Source organism: Prinia subflava, chromosome 3 (assembly GCF_021018805.1).
Source record: "Prinia subflava isolate CZ2003 ecotype Zambia chromosome 3, Cam_Psub_1.2, whole genome shotgun sequence".
NCBI lineage: Eukaryota > Metazoa > Chordata > Aves > Passeriformes > Cisticolidae > Prinia > Prinia subflava.
The window spans coordinates 36173486-36199241 of record NC_086249.1 but is presented as its reverse complement, the minus strand read 5'-3'; the positions used below and the strand labels follow the sequence as shown (position 1 = coordinate 36199241).

Below are 25756 nucleotides of genomic sequence, written 5' to 3'. Positions count from 1 at the left end.
CTCGCTAGTTAGATCTCACAGCTTGTGAGTCTGTAAATAGATAAGAAATAATAAACATCCAAGCCTGAACATGAAACCTGCATTTCCTGTGTATTAATCCCGACCTCGGCAGTGAAAAAGGAAGCCAGAACTGTCACAACCCTTCTTTGTCTCCTTATAGTTTAATAAAAATCCTGTCTTCATGAAAAATAAGAACTGTGTGCATTTAGTCTTCTGTACAAAGGGCTTTCTCACTAAGAAGGACAAAATAAAATTAACCACACAGGGATGTCTTGAGGATTTAACAAATTTTCCAATAGTTTGAAAGAATTATAAAATTACTTAACACTGCATCCTCTCTTATTCTGAACATTTGAACCTTCCAGGTGTCAAAGGACTTCTCTTCAGGTAAAAGTGGAAGGTTTCCCTTGGGGTTGTCACTCCTTGCAAGTAATAAAGGTTTACAAAAAAATCCACATATATTCTGATACTTCAAGGAGAGAAATGAAGAGAAGGTGCCTGTCAAATTTACAGAACTTTTGCTATAATCTACCACAGCTAGTTTTTGTTCACTAGCATTTTAATTCTTTCATTCAGTGACAGCTAAATGATTTCCTTATTCAGAAGAGATGTGCACATTACACTGTATGCAGATAAAGCCTTTCCATTCAGTCCTTGTTATAGTTAATTACTGCAAAAGTCTGACATTGAGTTCTGAAGGTCATTGGCAAGTAACTTGGTGACCAAAATTCTGAATAAAACATCAAATTATAGAATTTTGTAAAATTTCATATACACAATATCTAATACCAAACCTTATGTGATGTCTACAGTATATAAATTGTGTTCTCTTATGTGATCTATCCCAGACATCCAATCTTTTATTATTACTAATTAATAATAAATTTATATAAGTCAGGCAAGATGAAAGTCAGTTGAAATCATAAGTTAAACATCACAATTAAAACGATGTATTTACTCAGTCCAAGACTTAGCAAGATCTTTCTGTGTATCTACCTACCCAAGGAAGTCAATAATACTTGAGGAAATTACTAAGATTATAAAAACCCTCTGTGGAGAACAAGAATGCCATGTGTTATACAATTTCAAATCTTCTTACAAAATCTTACTGCTTTTATAAAATGGAATAATTCCTCATTTGAAATACAAAATGTTTTATTAACAACTTCAAATGGTAAATTATTTGAAACTTCTAGCAAACATAAAACATATTGTGCCCTTTGGAGATATATTTCTGTTTTGTATTAGAAATTTGAAGACTGGCAAATGAAGACACTTAATGAAATTCAAATTTTTACTCTTGATACCAAATTTTTGCACCACAAGCCATTGTGCCTGCAAAAGCAATACACCCAGACCTGCTAGAAAGTGCTGGACAGAAAATGACATGTGACTCTGCCGTTCTTTTCCAGAACTGCTCAACAGAAGTATTCTTGTATTCTCAGTTGTACATTAAACTCTCTACTGTCCTCCAGAGAAAAACCTCTTTCACTTAGATTTACAATATCATTGGCAAGTCCAGAAAATTACAGCACTTGAGAGACAGCTACAGAAAATATGTGTTTTTAGGACATTGCCTTTGCTCTTTAAGAAAAACTGTTTTTCACGTTGCATTACAGTGGACTGTGGAGATGTCCACAATACCTTTAAAAGTTCTAAGCTTATCAGAAATTATTCTATTCAATGGCTGTAACTTAAAACATTCTTCCCCAATTGCTTGCAAACATCTGATAGTCTCTGTTTGCTTATTCTACATTTTACTTATTCATAAGTGTCTCTTTCTTTACAATCCCTTTATAATCATTTTTAAACACAACAAAGGTTACATTTTGGCTTAAACTGACATTATTGCTCTTTTGTTTATTCAAAATATGAAGATAGAGATAATCTGCCTGGGGGCATTCTCTGTCAGTGACAAAATTCTTCCTGTTTGCATATAAAAATTAATAGGAATTGCATAATATTTGAAGATTTATGTGTGTTTTTCATCACTATTCTACTCTGTGCTCAAGCTCTTGAAAGAATGGACAGTGGGGATATATTATGGTAGTGAAGCTAAAATCATGCAGTTAGCAATACCTAAATATATCGGAAGTTCTTGGGGCTGAAAATTTAAGATGAAGCCATGCCTGGTGATATCTCACCTCTTTTATCAGAAAGGCACATGAACTTTTTGCCTTCTGAACATGAATGTGTAACATCTGGTCTTGCTGACAGAAAAATCATTATTATCAATTTTATTGATCTGTCCCAAAATATCTTCTAATTACTTTTTTCCTCCTTCCTTCATTTCTTCAGAGCCATCCACCAGAATGAAAAGGTATATAGAGAAATTTCACAGACTTCCACAGTAGCAACATTGATGTTAACACCTTTAGGATTTTCTTTTTGCTGTCTCTGTTCAGGCACTCAAAATATAAATCTTCAGTGTATACCCCGTACTCAAATGTATAGTATTAATATTCAACAACAAATACAAGTCAATTAAAACCCCCCCAACCCACAAAGGAACTGAAAGAATACTTCTGACTGCATGAACACACCTCCAAATACTCTTGTAAAGTATCAGGTTAGATATATGCAACATCAATCACCAAAAATATTATTCACAGTATTTAATAGGTTTTAAAATCAATGATAAATGATCATTAGAATTTATCCAACTCTGCACATCTTCTTTTGAGGCAGATATTCAAGTCTATGTTCTCTGGACATTTTGCTAAAATCCATGGAGAAAAAATAAAATCACTATTAAGACAGTGATTCACGTATATCTAGGTACATACAAAGTCATTCAGGAAGTACCACAAAGCAGAATTTCTGTCTCTATGGTCTAAATACTAATTTAACACCTACCAAAGTTGACTTGTGATAGCTCAGTGTCCCACCACAGGAATTCTTAGATGTTACAAAAAGCCAAAAGACATGAGGGACTGGTCCTCATACCTTTGATCATGAAGCAGGTCACACATAGTACCTGAACCTATAGGAATCTTTTATGAACACAGAAATAATATTCTGATACAAATTCAGGATTTGTGTTGGGAGGTAATTGTTTCATCTGGGAGGAGCACTGAGAAAGGGCAGACTCAAAGCTCAGTTTATACTCATCACTTAAATCAGCAGCAAAAACGAAACTAATGTTAGTAGCAAAGTACAGGGGGAATAAAAACAGACTAGGATACAGGACCTGTGTATGTTTGCTGTTGCTTTCAATTGTGTCTAAAAATCCTTTAAAAGCATTAGAGAAACAGTGAAAGCTTAATTAACAATTTGTACTATAACCAGAAGTAGTGATGAGGCCTAGTTGTGTACAGATTTGTATGTTTAGTCAAGTACCCACATCAATGCAGTCATCTCGTTACTTTTGCTCTGTCCATGTCCTTTATAAAAATTTCCTGAGCCAAATATAACACACCTCATTACTAGCTAGCTTCAACTGTGTATTCTGACCCACTAGATATTATTCACATGCCAAGAGAATGTACCACGACAGTTTTCCTCTCATGAGGGCATTATCTCACGAGACACTTTCACTAAACTTGAAAAAACTTAATTACCTTGAAAACCTCTATGCCTTTATTTTATCATAGTCAAATTTGACTGCAAAGTCAAAAAAGATAGAGAGGGGGAGTGGGATGGGCAGCAACTTTCAGGTGAACAAGTAAGTTAAATTCTGTCAGTTTAACAAAAAAAAAAAATTTTTCTTGCAAGAAAAATTAAAAATTTGATAAATAGGAGTACTTATTTAGCATACTACTTAATTGTAAATAGCATCTAAAAACTCCCCCTAAGTCATCACATTGAAACTTTTATTAGGTCAGCAGTACTACTCTTAACCTAGGTGATTAAACAGAATTCTAGCTATTTTAGAGTGGTTTTCATGTCTCTGGGTATCATGGATGTTAAGAGAAGAATTTTATTTGAGTATCTGACAAAATAGATACAGCCCATGCTCTTTGTATTGCCATTTAAATTGTTCTAAATTAGGTTTCTTTGCTCTGTTATTGTTACTGTATGACTTGGATGCTCTCAGTTACTTTTAATTTATCCTTAATCATCAGTGTACAGTATCATAAGAAATGAAAGAACCACAAAGTTTTACTTTCAAACACATTGAAGTTAAACCTCGCAGACAGGATCTGGTAGCTAGTAAATTTGAGTTGCAGCAAAAATTAGGGAAATCTGTGTATAAAATTTCATTTCTTAAGTGCCATTAAATGCAAATAAGAATTGTTTTGTGGCCTTCAATGTTCTTTCACTGGAGATAACACCAGAAATCTCAGAACACTTGTAGGCATAAATTTTTAAATTTTTTTTGTTGTCATTTGTCATGCTTTTTCTGGTTATTTGTTGCACTTAGAAGAGTGACACAGTGAACAGAACTGCAAAGCTAACTCAGGAAGGAATGGGAAAATAATCTTCTTTGGGGTAATTGAGAACACATCAAAAGACTTGAAATTCCAAATAAATGTGAAGAAAATTAAAGCAATCCCTCTGATGGAGGTAAATCATGAAAGAATCTCTGCTGTCATAATCTTGTATGTATGTTTACCAGACAAAAAATAAATTTAGATACTTTTTTAAAAAGCAATTGCATCTTTTTCTGTTTAAAAATACTTTAAACAATTATTTTTATTTTCTATGTGTGTGATAGAAAAGCACTCCTGTCATACCACAATGATTACCAGCAGCAAAGCCAAAATGTATCTTAGAGAAATAGTGTTCCTAAAGCAAGCTGTGTTCTGAGAGAGCTTTTAGCAAAAGCCCTTTAATACTACCCTCAATGTTGTTTGCAGGAAAAGTGTTTCATGTCATCAGAGCTAGGAAGAGGTGAGAGCAAAAGCAAATTCTTTTATTTAAGTACATAAAGACATACATATTGGCATAACTTTCCCCTCTTTTTCCTTGTCTTGCTGCTGCCTTTATGAAAGTGCTACTTCCAGGCAGAATGCTGTTTCCTCTTGAAAAGTATACTTCCAGCTCATTTAGTAGACTTCAGCACAATAACAAAATAACTCCCTTTTGTGATGCTTTCCTGTGTTGGTTGTGGACCTCAAAAAGCAGCTTATTTAGCCTTGAAAACTGATTTAATGTAGTAAATGGTGATATACTTCACAGAATACTGCTATTCCGTGAAGCTTTTTTATTTTTTTTAATTGAAATAAAAATACACAAAAGAAGGAACAGAGCTAGATATAGAGACTGGAGATGAAAATTAATCCTCAAGTCTGCCCTCCCTAATTCAAGTGATTCATCACAGACATACTCTTAAAAACACAATAGAATAATTTGACCTTGCATCTGGAAAGTAACAACCACACCTTTTTGACAAGTCACATGTAGCTAAACTAAAGATTCAAAATTCACTTTTCAGTAGCAGGAGAAGCAAAATGTTTTTCTACATATACTGTGTCTCATTAAATACTTTAAACTCTGCCCTTTTCTGATGAATTTTAAATGTCAATGACCACAAAATGAAGTGTTCCCGTTGCTTTGCAGTCCTGGTCATAACAACTTTATTACTTATTTTTTACTTACACAGGGGTAAACCAAATTATTTTAAACATGTATTAGACATGTAAGGACATAATCAAAAGACTTGTTCTGCAGAAGCCTTTTTTGGTGATGTTGACTCCAACTGTTTAGGCAGCAACCATCTCTAAGTTTCCTTCTAAGCAACTGTGACAAAGCAATAATGCAGTCCAAGAAACACAGAAAATGAAGAACATGGAGAAGTGTATAAATACTGGTTTTGGTCAGTATACCAGTTCTTGGATTAAAGCCTATAAGACATAGCTGATCTTTCAGTTAGCTGTAAAAACAAATGAACCATCAACAAAACCCAAATTATCTGTTAAGTATGTAGGTATTCCAAGATAAACTAAAAGAAAAGTCTCTTATTTGACATACATATATACTCCTTGTACTTCAAAGCAGAATTTTCCATACAAAGTATTTAATCCAAAATGGAAATCAGCAGGTATTACTAAAATCCTTAACTTTAGTTTAAAGTTGATTTACTGATGTAAATCAAACAGTATAATCTGAAATGTAGGATTCATTTTTCTTCATTTTAAAAGGTCTAATTTCAGTAACTGAAAAACAATTCCTACTTGGATCATGTAACAAGCACATTACCTTCTCCAGAAACTATGTCTGAAGTTTCTAAAGTTATTCTTTAGGCATACCTAGGAAAAGACATTCACAGAGCACAAGTATAACTTGTCTTTTTAAATTTCAGTTGGATGTTGTTTGTTCTTCAGATTTGGACAGTAGTGCTTGACCCATCAAGCAGTTTTTGTAGCCTGAGATATTATCAGAGAACCAAGAGCTGCAAATCAGGCTTTCCTAAACTCAAATTCTGGAAAAATATTCAAGTTTCTAATGGCAAAATAAAGATAAATGATGCTATATCTTAGCGCCTGCAGGTTCACCTAGTCCAGGCTTGCAGTGATTTGGACTGTTCTCTACCAACTGGGTAACTAAACTCTGCCTAGGATAGATTTTGATTCCCTACTTGGCAGTGAAGAACAACATCACACACATTTCTGGGAGGTAATGACTTTTCTGAAAAGCTTTAGTTCAACTTAAGGACAACTGAGAAATTTTTTTGAGCCTCTGTACATAAGCTGAGTGCCCTCAAAGCTTTAGAATCTATTATTTCAATTTAAAGAAAGTACTGAATAAAATCAGTTGAAATTTAAAATCATCCACCACAAGGTGGAGATCTCTTTTGGTAGGGAAAAACTGTCTTTAAAATGTTTATATTTCTTTTCAGCTGTGAATTAAGAAAATATGAGATCAGATATGTAAAAAAGTCTCCACATTTTAATTACAGTAAAATAAACACTGCGAGTAGACACTCGAGGATAAGAGGAAAAGTTAAAGTAGTGAGTACACTCAGGATATAAACATGAGATGTAGAAGTGGAGACTGTAAAATATGGGGAGAAAGTACCTAGGGATGCTGAAGAAAGTAAAAAAAAAAAAAAAGAAAACAAGAAAAAGGTACCAAAAGACAGAATCTTTTGATAATGTAAAGGAATATAGACTAATTTTGCTTTCTGCTGCCTTTGTTTTCCTTATGTTGCATTCTTTCCATTTATATGCCTCGCTTACTAAACAATCCTAAATGAAAGATTATTTCTGCATAATTTTTTGAAAGCTAGCTTTGAATTTTTTCATGAGTTAAGGCCATTTGTTACTAGGTGCCTTAGGATTTCTGATACAGGAAGATCAGTCATATTAATGTTCTCAAATAATATTTTTGATCTTTTCAATATGACTAAAGGGATACAGCTTTTTCTTCCATAAATGTGACTAAAATCAGTTAAAACAAATCACCAAGTGTGAACCACAATACTATCAGTTCAACAGATGTTTAGCTAAAAGCAAAATCAATAAAATAAACATACATATTTAAAAAGCAAGTACTGTCACAGATTGTGAAAGTTGTCACTAACCGAATTTCAACAAAATATTCAATTTAGAAAGAATGGTGAGTACTCAAATACAGTTGTTTTATCAAATATAGCTTAGAAATGCTTTTTTCTCTGTTATGACAATACATTAATCATCTTATACAGCTTTGTCAATATAAGAACTACATTTCTGTTTTTGGAAGCATTATCTTCACACATGCATGGAACATAATTATTAAATGACTCATGAAATCATTCAAAATGGAATAAAGTATTTTGTAATGCAGTTCCATGTTTAAGCAAGATAACAGTTTTCAGCAGATGTCATTGTATTCTCATTAAGTAGGGAATACCTACCATAACAGAACAAAACTAGAAGTAGAATTTTACACAGAAAAAATGTGTTGGGGCTAAAAAACCCATTCTTTTCTTATACTAAACTGTAGGGGTGAAAATGAGGCAAGTTGTTTGGTGTACAGGCTACATCAGGTACGTTTGAGCATTTCAGACTAGAAAAACAGCCTGAAAAGTAGCATGGGCAGAAAGGACTACCAGGTCTTATCTTGTTCTTGCTGCACACTCTACAAAAGGTTTGGCTCCACCTCCACAAAATTCTATGCCACATCCATCTACACTACATAACACTTGGCTCTAGGTACCCTCTGGGTAAACTCGGACCACTTCAGCCCTCAAATACAACTTTTTACAGCACCAGAATATACGCTAGAAGTCTTGGGGTGTACTGTGAAGGCACAATGTGTACCAGGACACCAGCACATGAATGTGGAGGGAACAAATCTGACACTGCCTTCTCTGCCTCAACCATGCTGTTTTTTGGGATTGCTCACCATGCTCATTTTCTTGTTCTGCACTCATGCCAAACTCAAATCAACCTCTTCGTCCTGCACACACTGAAATCTTTCTTATCATTTTATTATCCCCACTGTGAAAACTTTCACTCAGGCAATCAATAACAGCAACCTTTTCTGCCAGGCGTACAAATATCCTCCCGCGGCTTTTCAGCTCATAGGGAATGCTGATATTAAAGTAACACTCAGTGTTAGTATTTTAGCTTCAAGTTCTAAATCCATCCATTTCCTTCCTTGTACTTCCAAGTAAAAGTCAAATATTACAGTTAATTCTCATTAATTTACAGCAACTTTACATGCCTTGAGAACACTGCTAGCTACCAATCTCACATATTTATTAAATTGTGATGCTCTCTTCCATGAAATCTTAAACATTGCAGATTGGACCAGCTGGTAAGACAGCCAGGAGACTAAACAAAACAAGTAGGTAATTAATAATAACTATAAAGTGAATAGTCAGTAAAATCTGAACAAATTCTGAGAATCCTAAAAAAATTAGGCTGCAATGAACCTCCAATGGAGATCATCTAGTTCAAAGCTGGACTGGAAGAGGCCTTTGGAAGGAGCTTGTTATCTAAAACATTGCTAACGTAGCCTCATCTGTGGTTAGGATTCATTACTACAGCTGTGCTCTACTGGCTCAGCTTCATACCAGAGCAGTTATTTTTTAAGAAACTCTTCCATTTTAATCTGCCTTCAGCAGTCTGGAGTCACTAGAATATGTTTCTTACTTAATTATTCCTGCCTCTCACTTAAAATCCTTTTCCTCAAAGCTGAGGAAACTGGGTGCAGTGGAACTTTGAAGTCATGTCTACTTCCATCAGGAGTCTGCATGCTTCTCACAGAAAGGTCTTACAGCTTGGAAATTCCAGGTAGGTAGGACCTACCTGAAACTTTAACATGAAACAGGCTGTCATACTCTACACAGTCAGCCGTTTCTGAAAGCCACTAGTATCCACAACTACTAAGGCAAGGATGCAAAAAGTCTGTATAAAGTTTAGTATCTGGCACTTGGAATACTGGGAAAAAATAAGCTGAAACAAAGGTACTAGAACTTCTGTTCCTCAAAGCACTGACAGCACAGCAAATAAAAAAGGAGGAACTGAAGAAAGTCTTACTACAACTTTCAATCCCTCTATTGAAAATACATATATATGTGATTCTTACAGTCAGCCTTCAAGATATACATATCCACAAACACAAACAACCATACATCCTATTGAAAAGCATGTGTTTTATGGCTGCCACCAGCATTATCCAATACTTCAGTACATACCACACTCCATTTAAAAAAATATTTATGTATTTTAGTTTATATTTCTCTTCACAGTCTTATACAGACTTCATCCACCACAGAAACATAACCAACCATGGCATGAAATGCAGCAGCTGTTTAACAGCTTTTGGCAGATACACAGAAAGATTTAATGAGAAGACTGGCCCAGGTAGCCAAAGCTAAGATGAATTAAATAGTGAGAATACTATTACCCGAGCTGAAAATTTGACCAGGATATTGAATTAACCTGTTATCCAAACTGCCATGATGCTTTTAGCCTGGTTTAATAAATAAAATAGCAACCAAACCCTATGTCAATGTCTCAGTCATCTATCTCCCATTCATTTTCCCTACCTCCTTCAATAGCTTTTGACTTTCTTGGCTAATTTCAACAAAATTCAACAGAGAAACAGATGCCTCAAATACTACATTCCTGTAAATTTTCTACAATGAGATAACAGAGAAAATAAACCTCCATTTATGTCTTTACTGAGGGACTGCAATGGGCATGAGGACCTTATAAAATATCAGAAAACTCATGTGAGAAAAAGACCTTGTAAATGTCTCTGTTACCAAAAACCTTCAGTCACTGCTCATTAAACATGTAGGACAATCTAAGACAATCAACTCTGAGAAATAAGTCCAGAGGAAATCCAACTTACTTAATTCCAAGTCATGAAAATAATTAAAAACAGTAAGAGGTTAGGACCTGGGATTTGTATTTCATGTACAAGGCATTACTTTCTGCAGGAAGGAAAAAAATCTCAGGAGGCTATTCAAGCAAGAAGATCTTTGTATACATAACTTTATATGCCTTATGATTATGAATAAAACTCAAAATACAAGATGCTTTAAACCACTGAGTTTTCAACCAGGAAAGAGCTGCATGCTGTTAACAAAAGGATAAAGGTTTGGAAAAGAGATTTTAAGTGGCTCCCTCTAATGCTGGGCTTAATTTAGATCCTTTTTTTTTTTATTTAACCTCATGCAGTTGTTCCTATCCTTTGGTAGTAGTCTAGGAGCATTTTTTCTTCATTACATAATAGGAAGGAGGGGTGTATGTAACAGAACATTTGTTTAGATGATAAATAGAAATCCATCTCCACCGAAGTGGCATCATTTGTGACTGTATCACAAACAAAACTTCCAAAATCTTAACTGATGACAAACTTCCAGAGCTTTATGGTACAAAATTCCTGTAGTTCACTCAAATTGATTACTCATCTGGAAGTGGCTGTGCAGGCCAGAATTCATCTCTCCAAACACAGAAAACATCCGCCACACTTACCTAGGCCCTCTCCACAGAAAATGGAGACAGAAGCTTGTAGGACATGATTCACCTCCTTCTCAAGTAGGAGGAGATTTAAGACAGATATAGGTACACCCATATCTCGGTAAAAGGAGCCTAGTTGACTGGTGTTGATGCACTAAAATCATGTTCCTACACTTTGGCAATATCCTGTTTTAGGACCTTATGTGCTCATTCAGATTCATGATTAAGAATGCAGTACAAGCACCTGTTGGTGGCGAGACAAGAAGTATCATCCAGTAAATCATTCGATAATGAGTCAGTAATCCACTGATACCTCGTAGGTAATTTTCTTTCAGGCAGTGAAATTATCCAAGAGAAAATGTATTTAAATTCAAGGAGATTACAAACTTGCAAAAGGAGTTTTGTAAACACATAATTATATGCCCTATATTAATTCAAGTATGCTTCACAGAAGTTAGAAACAATTTTGGTAACAATTCCTCAGGTGGGAGGTTTTTATCACACAATTGAGCCAAAAAAGAAGTGTTCAGCACAACCATGGATCTATTCTTGACTACATTTAACTTTTGGTATGGGATAAACAAACTGAGAGAAATCTATAGCTACAAGCATTAGAGGTTTACTACTGCAAATCAGGTATTTATGTAAGTTCAGTAACATGATACTGTAAAAGATTTAAAAGTTACTAAACTTAAAATTTCTAATTTAGCTCCTTATTATTATAGAAATGCAGGTTTAAACTGTGTAACTTAATGCTACATTTAATTGTAAAAACAAGCATAAATAAACTATCTAAATCTAAAATAATAATTATAGTTAAAAATGAACACATAATTTAGGCCCTAAAACAAATCACATAAGCATCAAAATGATCCTTAAATAAGGACAAAACCAGTCTGAAATGTTGCACAGAAACTTAGAGGGGAGAAGCTCAATACAACCATCTGACAAATAAAGAACAAAGAAATCATTTGTTAGCATGCTGATGTTTTAATACAGATATAAAAATAAACTTTAAAAATCGTTACTTACCTTGGAGATCTGAAACAGTGTGGACTTGCGAATAACCTACAAGCAGTCTCTTCCCAAGAGAGAATTGTCTAACTTTTCCACTACTTTTAGATCTGGAGTGGAAGATATTTTAGGTCTGGCCAAATATCACTGGACGAAAATTCGTTCACATGTTTGGCTATGTTTTGCATTCCACCCTGTTGCTCTGGCACACAGACACAGCTAATTATAATCTATGACATAAGCGGTTAATTCTACTGCTCAAACGGTTGTGTACTGACTCCAGAAAGGAACTGCCCCACTGCAAGACATAACCAATCCATCATGTGCACTGAAATTGCTCGACCTGTCATGTAACGCCAACTTCTTTATTAAAATCTGAGAATGTGAGCACTCCATAGAACCTGCACACAAAAACCATTATCAGAGCTGGCTGCTAACAGCACACAGTGCAAAATTAGAAACAAAAAAGGTTTCTGCTTTCTTCTCTGAATCTGTATGTAACATCACAATTGAATTTTAAGAGTCCATTTTCTGAAAATTTTTCATTTTAATGCTAACATTATTCTAGCTATAATATATATTGGCTGGCATATAAAAAGTCTCCTTAAAAAAGGAAATACAGATATTGTAATATACCTGTAATACCACATATAAATTTTATACAAGAACCATACTAACAATTACCAATCTTTCCAAGAAGATACCAAGCATATCTTGGTAACAAAACACAGATGCATATATATGCACAGACACACATAAATACTAGGAGCTATATTAAAAAAAAAAAAGTTGCATATATTACATACTTTCAGATTTCAGACACTTCAGAAGTTGTAAGAAATCCTTTTTTTTTTCCTTTTTTTTTTTTTTTCTCAGTACCATTAAAGCTTTGAGTTCTCATATACAGAAGAATTCTAGTCTGGCACTGCTTACATTAGACTGCCTACACAAACATTGACCAGCAGACTTCTTGTTCAACCTCAGTTATGTTAGAACCTGTGCCAGTTGCTTTCCACATTTTAAAAAGCATTAAACCACACATTTGTAAGATTTACAGAATAAAAGGTTTGTGCTATGTGAAGCATTGCAGTCATCACCCACGTTTCATCTCACAAAGCACTATGTTTCCTTTTTCCCAGCCATGTGCTCACACTGTCATCACGCTTTAGAAGATGAAGGTCCTATCACACATTTAACAGCTGCAGATCATAAATTTAGGACTGACACAAATCCAGCTGATCACAGGCTTACAAGATACTTTTTTTCCCTTCATGAATTCTGTGGCCATAAATCCTTTATCTGACTCTGTTTACATATACAAATGGTGTTCTTTTCTCTGTAAAGAAATTAATTCACTGGTATCTGCCAAAAATGACAAAATTTCCAATTTTGTATTTAATGTCAGGGTTGTATGAAAGATAAAGTATGAGGAAAGCATTTGTATGTTGTGTTAATACCAAAGCTTTTTTTCAAATTAAATTCCTTTTAAGTATTAGAGGAAGAAACCCATAAATGATGGACAGTTTTGAAAGGTTCATTATTTAGTTATTATTTAGGTAATTGGGTATTCATGTCTAGAGATTTTTGGCAAAATCTTTTGTTCATTCTTGGAGAAAACCAGAGGATCAGATAAAACTGGGTACATGACCCTCAAAACCCCAATGTTTTTAATTGCATTTTAACATATTTTCTTTTGACTTATTTGTAATTATTTGCTTTCTCAACGTATAAAAAGATTGACTAACATAGTGCCTAGCTATTGGAAGATTAGATCCTATCACTCAGTATCTCTCTTTAGGAGAGAACTTTGTGCTATTTTCCATATACAATTTCTCTTCACTGGTCTAGATGTCTCCTTTGTCTTGCTCTTCTACATAACTGATTTCTGCAAAGTTAAAACTTGAAAAATTGAAAAGAACAAATAAATACCTCAGTTAGTAACTTCTGAAGTTCTCATGAAGTAGGACTGAAGAAAGAGCAACTGTCAGTGAGTTCTGTACCATCTGAAGGCAGCTGTCTTCCTATTTAAATGCAAAGGGAAAGAGAAAGCAAAATTTTGCTTAGTATCGAAAAAAAATAAGACACATTAATGAACTGCCCTTCTCATTACCTTAACTGACAAGATCTTACAAGTGATAGGCCAAAATTCACTCAGCTTCAAACTGTGACACAAACAAATGAAGCACTGGACACTCAACAGCTGTTTGGACTGCAAATGCTCATGACAGCAGAGTTTACAGCAAATGAGAAATAAACATTAATCAAAAATCTATGGGCAAAATAATAAAAAATATTACTGCTGCAACTATAAGATTGGAATCCATTAGTATAACAAACAATAACTCCACTTATGGGGTTACATTGCCTTTGTACAAAATCTAAATCTTTCTCTCCCTCAAGTAATTTTCTGCACAGTTCAAGAATGCTGATATCCCATTCCTCACCCCAAAACTGCCAACCTCCCTTTCAATTGGATTTTGAAAGTCAGTGGCTGGTGACTTAGTCCTGGAAAGGTAACTACGCAGACATATTTATCTTCCACATTGTCAGAGCCCACCCATACCAGCACCTGACTAACTAGAAGCACTTACAAACTTATCTCAGGAAAAAAAACCCAACAGAAATTATGGTTTCAATATTCTGCTATTTTAACCAATTCTACATTTTTCCCCTCTCTTTTTTTTAACAGAAGTTTGGTGTAAGATTTCAAGAACATCTGCTTGTTACTCAAAGTACAAAACAACACAGTGGTGGAGAAGACACTATCAGGTATCAGTTTAAGTAATTAATCTAACTAGAAAGGACATAGAAGACTTTTGGTCCTGTCAGATATTTTTCAAGTCTGTGAGATGTTTAAAGACTGATAAAGAGAGGTAAGCAAAGGGTGTTCAACTGGTGATAAGGATTTGGTAAGCAAAGGGTACTTAGGAAACAAGAATATTGTAGCCTGTATAGGAAATGGAATTTATCTGAAATACTTTGATTATGAGAAAACACTAAAAATAACTAAAATTAGTTTGTACAGATGTGTAGCTCCTGATGATAGCAGAGATCTTTTTCAACCCTAAAAGATTCTCTGAAACAGGAGTTTTGACATATGAAATATTTAAAGACACTTTGGGAAAGGTTCAGAAAGATCAAGTAGTGTAGCAAAAGCAAATTTAAAGATAAAATGGTAAAAACCTTGGGGGAAAAAGTATGAATGCAGAACCAATAATTAACCAAATTCTAAAACAACTAAAGTGGGGGATAATTTTAATAATGGACAGAAAATATAAAAAGTAATTATTTGCCAGACATCTATGAACTACCAAAAACAGAGGGGAAATGTCCAAGTATCCTCTATTCTTGTTCTTGGGCATTTTAGTTGCTCATGAGCTTCAATAATGATGCCACAAAAAAGTCACCTTTTAAAAATGGAAGTTTTCCAGGTCTCCTGTCTTCTCACTACATTAGAGGCTCCTTGCTTGATATCTGTGATATCAAGCAAGAAGTGTTGGAAAGAATTTCTAGTGTTTCCCTCCAGAGCATTTTGAATTGGCTATGTTTAATGTGCTTTTTAAAATTTTAAGGGATAGGACAGCGATTGAGATCTTGTCCCCTCCTAAGGACAGGGCTATGCTGAGTATTTAAAATGGTATGTAACCTTCTAAACATGAGCAATAGAGAGAGCCAAAAGAGGCTTATACATTTCCCATACAAACACAGAAAAACACTTGAAAGTTACTCTTACACCAATTAAATCTATAAAAATGTAATTGTTTTAAAGGGTTACAAAGTGGAAAATACTCCAATAGGAACCTTTTATAATATGAACATGCAACCCACAAATATAAGGCTTTAAGGGAGATGATCTGCTTAGACCGTTCCATGACATGATATCTATAAGGAGGTTAAAAACCAGCTTTGAAACTTGGCATAACTGTTAGAGAATGAATAGTAATACTACAAGAATAAACTAAAAGAGAAAAATCTGAAAAGTACTATGCAAGGCAATATGAAAGTTAAAGAAGTTGTAAGTGTCCCACTGCCCTGTATGTCAGTGCACAGCAGGCCTGGTTTCCAGGAGCATTTTTCATCTGTGAGCACAAACAGCTGGCTGTGGGTCTGATCACCCTAACAGTGTTCCAATCGCTGCTTCAGCTGTTAGGCTTCTGTTCCTTGCTGCCACACCCCTTTTCTCTACCCCACTTTTTGATGCATTCTGTCACCTTTCCTCCCCACTACAACTCAGTGGGTCCAGAAGAAGAGTCTTTTTCGCTTATTGCTCACCAGCTCTACTCAATCTGTTTTCAAATTCACATAGACACAAAATTAATTTATATAGAACAGTTTCAAACTGTCACAGAGGGCTAGTTAAGGGTTTTTTTGGGGGAAGGATGTGTTAAATGGTACTTTCTGCTTGGATTGGATCTTCACACAATCTGATTAAAAAAGATTTCATTTCTGTGAGTATAATTCTGCATGAACCTTTAAAGAGATTAAGTAGTGAAGCAACAAGTGAAAAGCTGCATGTGTACTCTGTTCTTACCACTGCACTCTGTGCAAAGATGAGCCTGACAGCTGCCCTGGAATATAGGTGGGATAAATTTATCTTCTAAGAGCAAACAAGAAAGCTCATGTTTGTAGACTCTTCCAAAGTGTCCAGCTGAAAAGATTAATTTGGAGACTGCAGCTTATGCAGACTGGAAGACACAATGGACCTTGCTACAGCACTACCTTAAAAGCAGAAAATGTTGCCTAAATATCAAGGAGGAAAAAATCCACCAAACACTAAATGCCCACGCAGAATTGTAATGATTTTGTCCTGTTGCACTGTTGGTATAATTCAAGCATTCTCCTAAGCATGAAGTGCAAATACTGTTAGCTTGAGGAAGTTAATTCTTAGCTTTTTCTCATGCAGGAAACCAGAAATATTTCTTTGGTGTACTTACCAAAGCATATAGAAACATATACTTTGGTTCATGTGAAACTCTCTTATAGTCAGGACAGGGGGGTGGAGCAAAGCGTTTTTTAATAGGTGTGCTATTTTGTGCATTGGGATTTTTATTTTAGGATATGATTCACTGTGCACCTATTCACAGCTCCATCAGTGAGCACTCTGTGACAGGCAGAACCGTGTATTTACAATTCTATTCCATGCAGTATGTCAAATCACTTCTACAACAGATGTCAACAGCACTGACAAGCAACAGAGAACCACTGTTCATGTTCTCTGGTCATAACATTTCCTCTTACATCATCTGGCCTTTACTAAAAACAAAAGCCAAACCTGAAATGCACTGAATATCCAGAGCCAGCTGCCAGAAGTCTGCCCTGGGATATCTGAATTCTGAGGCATTCAAGTGAAACACATGGCTGTCACCCAGCTGTATGAAACAAAAACCAGAATGACTGTCCCTCCATGGTAGAACAGGTTTATTAGGTCTGGGAAGCACTGCCTCTGTACCCATATTTTCATATTGCATAATGGCTTGTACAAATACAAACCCTAAAGAATACAATGAGTTTAAGACTTTCTTTTGCTTTCTTCCTATTTCTTTTATCTTCTTTAATTTTTCTTGCTTCCTTCACTACTCACTGACAGAGCAGAAGTAGTAGTGATCAAGAGATATAAAAGCCTGCCATTTTATTATTAAATGTTATATTTCAGTAACATAGTATATATTTAATCTTGAGAAGGAAAGCATTTACCTAATTTGCATTTGAAACAAAAGCATATAAAGCCCATAACATTCTGTTTAAATCCAGTTATTCAGTGTCTACTTCATTAGTTAGAATAGTTTTCTCATTCAACACCACCATGCATCTATCTTCCCAGAAATAAAAAAAAAAAAAAAAAAGAAACTTATGGCACACAGGAAAAATGTCTCCAGTTTCAAAAGATTTAGAAGAAGAGAAGTGAAAATATGAAAACTGCAGTGCTCTAACCAGAATCCTGTAACAGGAACCACTGTCCCGGAACTCATGCTCTGACAGACCCAATGCTCAGAATTTAGTGGATTCCAATTTTATATTTAGAGCAACTGACTACTAAATTATGGAAGGAATCCGCATTAGTTTACTCTTTTAAAAACTTCAGTCTTCAATAAAAGTGATAAAAAAAAGAAAAACTTTAATACTGTAAAGATATAGTATTAAAACAGTGCTTCTTCCTTGTTAAACAAGAGGGAAAAGTTATTTTAGGATGGTCATACTACAGATCAGCATGTATGCTCAGAGAAAAAGTACGACTGGCAATTTAGCACTAATAAATGAACACATTCTTAACAATTTTTATGAGACCTAAAGGCAACTTGTTTAAATTCTTTTGTTGCACAGGTTCAGCTTACAAAATATCATAGATACTTGCAAAAAAAACCCCCATAAAACTAACATTTAAAAGCTATCTGAAGAAAATACATACAATCGAAAAGGGAGTTAATTCAAATGCATGTTTTAGCCAATATCTAAAATGCTATCATTATCCTAATTAAATCTTGATACAAGGAAAATGACGGTGTTAGTAGAGATCAGTGAATGAGCAAAACAAGGATATAAAAAATTTATATCCAAAATTGTATTTAGCACTAATCTAGACAAAAGAAATTGTAATTTTTTTCATTTTACATGACTGCCTCTGTTCACACATTCTGATGAATACCCCGTGTAAAAGAGAGTTGGGAATAATGAAGGCTTCAGCTGTATAAGAAAGTTACATGCGTTTACATGATCTATTTCTAGACAATTTGTGTTGATATTTACTCATATAAAACAGAATTTTAAAGTGGATCTGCTTTGAAATTTCCTTTACGGTGAGCTCCTCAACATAAGCATCAAGATTATACTATTTTTGTTTTTAAATTTTTAAATAGAAAACCTGGAAGCAGCCAGATAAGACAGAATGTAAACAGAAGTATGTATGAACAAGTAATTTCCTGGCCAATTTTTCTTTGCTCAGAGAATTCTTCCTTTCAGACCTGATGCCTGTCCCTTAAGTAATTTTACTGCAAAAAACTCTGAAGTTCAAGGAGGTTTCCATTTTATCACCTGTGAAATTTGACTTGCAGCTCCGCAGCTTTTGCAGCAATTTTTCCTCTTAACTGTTCCTCTGGAGCTGCAGGGTTTTAGACCCTCATTGGACTTATTCCTGCTTTTTTACTCCTTGATAAATTTGTGATTTCAGAGATTGTCTTTTTTAGAGTATTTTTATATGCCCCTAAGGAATGACAATCTTTTCTAACTCCTTCTGAGGTCTTCCCTGACACAGTCAGTCTCATAAACAGAACACATCAAGCAAGAAGAAAAAGGAGCCCCCAGGTTAGGCCATACCCATCTATGCTGTGGAATGAATTTGCTAATGGACAAAAGGATGCAGTATTCTTCAATAATCTGCACAGTATACACCATAATATAACCAAATTATGTGCTCTCCGACATCAGACATATTTTCACTGCTACTGAATGAATTAATGTTTTGCAGTCAGTGTAGGAAAAGCTTTTATCCAATACTGATTATCTCCTGTGGTTTTTTTGGTAGTCAAGAAAAAGCAATGTTCCCAAAGCATTTTACTTTTCCTTTAAAACTATGCTATAAAATGAATGATAAATGATTTTTCCTTTTACAAGTTCCTATTGTAAAGCTCTTCTGAAGTAGATTACTATTAATTTTGTAATCAAAAGCATACTACACCCTATGACTCACTAAAAGAATGCCAGGGAAAAAAAGCCCCAGCATTTTAAAATGCCAAAAATGGGGTGGAGGGTGAGAAAAGGCACAATAAAAAGCACTTTTTGTGCTACAGAGTAAAACAGCCCAAACCACAGAGAGATTAGCTATTATTCTGGAAACTAGAAGTATACAGTATTTTATAGCACTTCCATTTTTGACTGTGAAACTGAGTCCCTCATTTTTAAATTCACCAGAACACATGTACCATTGAGGTACAGAGTCAACCCCACAAAACAGTTCACACCTTGAAGGCCTGGTAGGACTTGTGACCCTGTGGGAGACCCACGTTGGAGCAGGCTCTGCCTGAAGGACTGCACTCCATGGAAGAGTGACCCACACTGCAACAGTCTGTGAAGAACTGTTGCCCACGGGATGGACTCATGCTGGAGAAGTTCATGGAGAACTGTCTCCTGTGGGAGAGACCCCTCACTGGAATAAGGGAGACTCTTCTCCCTGAGCAGTGGCAGGAACAACATGTGATGAACTGACTGTAACTCCCATTCCCTGTCTCCCTGCACTGCGAGGGGAAGAAGTAGAGATGAGAAGGAGAGAGAGGTAGGGGAAGGTGTTTTTAAAATTTGTTTTTACTTCTCATTATCCTGCTCTGATTTTGTTAGTAATAAATTCAGTAATATCCCCAAATCAAGTCTGTTTTTCCCATGACAGTATTTGGTGAGTGATATTTCCCAGTCCTTATCTCAACCCATGAAACCTTCATTATATTTTCTCTTCCCCATCTAGCTTGGAAGAGGAGAGATAGAGCAGCTTTGGTGGGTGCTTTGCATCCAGCCAGGGTGAACCCACCACACATTAAAAAATATAATTTTATTGATGATTTCCCAAGATCACTCCATGAAGAATCAACTGAACCACATTTAAGAATGCAAGACTGAAGTACTTAATTCAGAGTCACTTTTCTGGATCAAGATGATTGTCCTCAACAGGTGGACACAGGAAGCTCAGCACTTAGCTCAGGAGTTTTTAACTCTTCCGGTATTTCTAAGAAGGCAAAAAAAAAGGGCTAATGCAAAGGAAGAAGAAAATGGACAAGCAATTCTTCTTATCAACCACCATAATAAAATAGCAATTTGAGCTCCTGCTTTCTGTGGAAAAAAATTGAACGGTGATTAAAGAGCAACAGTAGAAGTGTAGAGAAAAAAATTTTTAAGAATCTGGTTTGACATTCTGAACTGGTATTGAAGCAGAGCCTTAGTACCAAAGGTTAAGTCACAGCTCTTGACCCATAAGATGTTTTTTGAACTACTATTCCTAAGAAAGACCATAAAAATAACAATAATGGTGTTGTTATACCCCAACTAACTGTTTTCCCTACTGAGATTTTAGCTTTGCCAAAATGCAAGCAGAAAAATTAGGCACATGAGAAGTGAATTTAATTAGGAACTTGCCATCTGGCATAAGCAAGCAAATGTTAAGTGGTGCCCTTTTAATATAGAAGAAACTATAATCAACCAGGGAACAGACTATAAGCTATTTCGTGTTTGATTGAAATGCTTAAATTAACTATGGGAATAGTGTAATTATCTAGTACTTTGAAGGGTTATCCTCGAGGCTGAGCTGTAGGCAACCACAGCAAGCAGACTAACCATAGTGGAAGTGTTGACTTAAAATTGACAGATGTAAACTGATAAATTTTGGCAGCCTTTAAGAATATGACATCCCCACTTATTGAGCACAGTTTGAATATACTTGCAAAATAAAGAGTTGTATCAGTTTAAACAAGAAATAATAGTAGTGCTATCTGGAGCAATGCTTATTATAATTAGGCATCCTATTCTAATAGGCTATTTTGAAAAATAATAAATAATAAAGAAAACCAGTAGTATGGAAATGGACAACAAAATGAAGTACGCTCTACTTGACTGCTCTAGTTGTGAAAAACAGGAGACAATTTGTTTGATTTTAGTAAGAAATATTATCACCAAATGCCCAAGTTTCTACTCTAGTGAACTTGTGATTCATAATAGTTTCACAATTACTAGTCACAGTATTTGACTAGTAGGAATACATTAATTTTAACCATAATCAGAATGCATGGTTAGAAGTCTTTTTCCCTGCTATTTACTCAAAACATTTAATGTCACATCTTTACTTCTCACACTTCATTGGCTTTGCATCAGCTGAAGTGACAACAGCTGCATCCTAGTTGGTATGATCATCTCATTTACTGTCTGGATAAGTCCACAAACAGGCTGCTTAATTTTCAGCTGTGCAGTCAAATACCCAGTCCATCGACTGCTAGAAAATGGTTGCAGTTATACAAAGCCAAGGCACAGATCAGCCCCTCCAGCAGAAAACAACTTCCAGAAACCCGCTGTCCATTTCCTAAGATAAAGGTGTCTGACCATGTCCAGCCTGCTGTGATGACCCACACTTCCCCTCAGGGGTGGGCTGTCCAGTGAGATACATTGGACCAATGTGTTGCTGCCATTGAAATCTCATTTTTCAGGCTTCAACAGGCTATTACACCTACTCTGTCATGGTGTATTAATCCAGCAGATAAGCACCAAAAACCAGTATGGACCCTTTTATGCACAGTATAACCAGCTGCATATCCAGTTCAGCCATGACTCAGAGCCATCTCTGCTTTTTCTAGCACTTCTTAAGGAAGTATCCCTGATATTGCCTAGAACATGGATAGGAAGAGGCCTTAAAGGATAACCAGCAACATACAAGTAGTCAGTGCCAAGCCTTTCAGATTTTCAGAACGTGCACATATCTTTCGGGCTATTTCTCTTTAATTGTCATTGTCAGACTTTATAATTAACTGATTTTACTTGCCTCATAGGAATCCTAGAATCTGATTCCGGGCTTGGCAAAACCATCAATACCAGAGCACTTGATTTTTATATTCTCAAGCAAGTTCTAGTAGACACTTGATGTACTTCTCTTTCCACCTTAATTTTGCTTGACATGGTTAAATTTCAAGCTTTTTCTTAAGTTAGTCATCTCGCTTTACAATCAATAGCTAGTAGTTCTTATTTCTTATACGATTCAGCCTAATACATTCACAGGTACATGTGAAAATACTTACAGGTATCTCAAAATTCCCCCACAATTCTCTACTGCTTGCCACAGGAGTGAGCAAATGGAAAGGATGGCAGTTTTGCTTGCTGCTGAAATAGTCTGGGGAGAAAAGGTCTGGTCAAGACTATATTCAGATTTTCTTCTGAGAATGGCACAGGAAGAGAAGCAATATTTTTGGATATTTGTGCTCTCCTTACATTTTTAAGACTGAATCAAATAGGGATTGGCACTTTGACACCTGAGGCTAGAAGAGAAGTTGCCTCCAGCCATACTGATTTTCATGACAGCTTTCCTGGCTGTGTTGTTAGCTGAAGACTGGAAAGTCAGGGAAGACAGACACTGAGTGTTGTATTTGTGATATTTAGCACCCAACAGCACATAGGAATACTCTTCCTGCAGTGATATGGATACCCAAGTGATTGTGAAAAAGTGAAGACAATGACTCACATTCAGGTTACACATTCAGGAACTGGAAGGAGTTGAATGAAAATGTGTTTGCACTGTAGCTAGGGAAGATGTTTAATCCTTGGAGCAGATTGTAACAATGCTTCATGAAAAGGCCATGCATTGAGAGACTAGGATGAGCAGCTAGCAAAGTACTGTAGGAAAGTTTGGCCTTACTCCGAGAGAGACAAATGGAGGAAACCCCACAGAAGACAGACCCTGATATCTGCAACAGAATCTGCAACAGAAAGATACCACTTCTGCACTTGATGCTTAATGTGCAAGTTACAGGTTAAGGCAAATGGCCTTTAAGATGTAAAAGACTCACCTCTGTGAGCAACAAACCTGTACACACTGAACATTTTCCATCAGCCCATGATGACACAGGAAATTAGCATACCCTTTGAATCATACTGCATAACCTCTACAGAAGAGGCCAAAAGACAAAGAGATTCTTCTACATTAAATTGTATCTCTTTGCTCAAGCAGCATTTTATATCCTCTTATATTGCAAGAATCTTGTCTTCTCTGCAAAGAAGTCTTCACTTGTCTTTCACCGCAAAGGAACAGATTGGGCTTTGTTTTGTACCATTATTTCTACATGCAGCATATTCTTACAGTAAGTCTATACTTAGGTAGCTTGCTTTCTTCTCAAGCAATCAAGTTGGAAAGAATGATTTGCACATGGTCTATACATTGTCAAATAGCTCCACTTTAAATCCTGTTCTCACAGCAGTACAGATAATCGGGTAATTTGCATTTGTTATTGACTGTATGGTTAAAAATGAAGAAAACATATCAACCTAATTCAAATTTATGTGAGTATTATACACTCATTTATAATTAAAAAAAAGCCCAACACAAATAACAGAAAATATTTTGGGCTATATAAATTTTTAAATTGCATATTCAGAAACTGCAAAATTAAATATGATAAGAAAAGACAGATTCATAGTCCCACTTCCATGCTTAGTAAACAGTAAAATTTACATGCTTACTTATATTCCTCTATGGAAAACATAACTAGCTTAAAGTATTTTTTTTCAAAAGTTTTTACTGGAAATGCCACATAAATCAACTATTTGTTCTGCGTAAACCCAGGAAAGAGATCCAGGGAGGGCAAAGGCCCTTATTAGCAAGATGAGGTAAAAAATAGCAAGACAAGCAGATGGACACTTGGTAACTAATAGTGTGTCAAGTTCTTATGAACTAAAGGGACCTTACACTTCCTTTGCATTCCCAAAAGGTAACTAAGCATAAATGAGCTTGGGGTTTTATTTTTTTTTCCTATTGAAAGGGTAATTATAATTAGCAATGCACAGAAGGTTCTGTGTCACTTTCTCAGAATCACCAATAATTTCAGACTTTGAGATACAAATTCAATTTGCTTGGGGCAGAAGCAGCACTACTGATAACTTATCAGGCTATCTCTGAAGATTGCAATGCAGCATCTGTAACAATGTCAAACACTAACAATTCTCACTCCTCATTCCCAAGTCAATCCCATGCAATTCATTACAGTTCTTGGTTTCACCTGCTTCAGGAAGGATCCATAAATAGCATCCTTGTGAGAGAACATATAATTCCACAAATTAATGCTTTTCTGAGTATGAAAAGTGTAATTTTTTGGGGGAGTTGAGTCCACCTCAGCTAGACCCAGTGACGTGCCTTTGGAGATATCTGTAGCTTTTCTTAAAGAGGGATGCTTTTGTCATCTTGCTTCTTTATAGGCACTGTGAAACAAAGACTCAATCTTAACAGTAAAGACAGAATTTAGGGAACAAAGCTTGCAGTCATTAGAAAATACTGACTTCTACAGAATTGTTGAGATAATTCGTATCAAGAGTAACTCTAATAATGAAAATGTATAATTTTGAGAATGAAATTAACAAAGGTCTGACTGGTGCATTTGTGTTAATCCAGGCTAATGATCAGGAACAATTGCCTTTTTTGAATAAACTACATGAAAATCTCAATGTCTCACTTAATAAATGACTTTATATTTAAAAGGAGGGTATTGATTTTATAAAGTTTAAGAAGGCACTAAAAATGTACACTAAAGTAATCTCCAAAAGAAAGTTTTACAAATTGGATGCTTTGAAATGTTTTCAGAAAATAAAATTTTTCATAAATTACTCAAACTATAGCAATGCAGAGAATCCAGCAGCTATAGAACATTTGCTGCATTTTCCATTTTCTTTATGGCCATATGAAATCAAGGTGAAAGCAGAAAGGGATTTTATGAGTGTGAGACAATCATGGAATCTCACACCAACAGACTTTAAGAGGGCCCAAACAGAAAAACTGTGACTGTGCCTGGACAAAGAAACTGCATTCAGCCTATAAAGTGAAAGAAGGTATCTACAGAAGTTCCAGAAAAGCTTAGGGGGAAAAACTGACAGCCTGGTGTACCACATCAATCCCCCTGCCAGAGTTTTTTTTTTAAAAAAAGTGAGTTTATTGAAATTTCCCAAACTGTAAATAAGAAATTGTCTTCCACTGTCTATAAATATTTTACTTTCCGTGTTGGAAACTGATTTGATGTGTAGCTATTGAACTCCATTTGAGACAAAATTTTTTCATATCATATTTACTTTCCAGCTGCTTCAACTAATTTACAAAAAATGGGAAAAGTGTAGCATAAAACCAAAATATTCACTATCTACCATGCACCTGTCACTGAAGTGGATGACTGTACAGC

At 35.4% G+C, this 25756-nt stretch overlaps 1 protein-coding gene across 7 annotated transcripts in view; it reads right to left on the bottom strand.

The window, feature by feature from the left end:
* The window catches only part of SGCG (sarcoglycan gamma), a 108595-nt gene that overhangs the window by 62862 nt on the left and 19977 nt on the right, over positions 1-25756 (bottom strand). For 5 of the 7 annotated variants that reach the window (XR_010080013.1, XM_063394678.1, XM_063394676.1 and 2 more), the window contains one exon: positions 13785-13876. The gene's annotated coding sequence lies outside the window, so the exon portion shown is untranslated. Of the gene's footprint in view, positions 1-11873; positions 12051-13784; positions 13877-25756 lie in introns of those variants that run through there. The other 2 variants (XM_063394677.1, XM_063394679.1) reach the window with 1 other exon arrangement.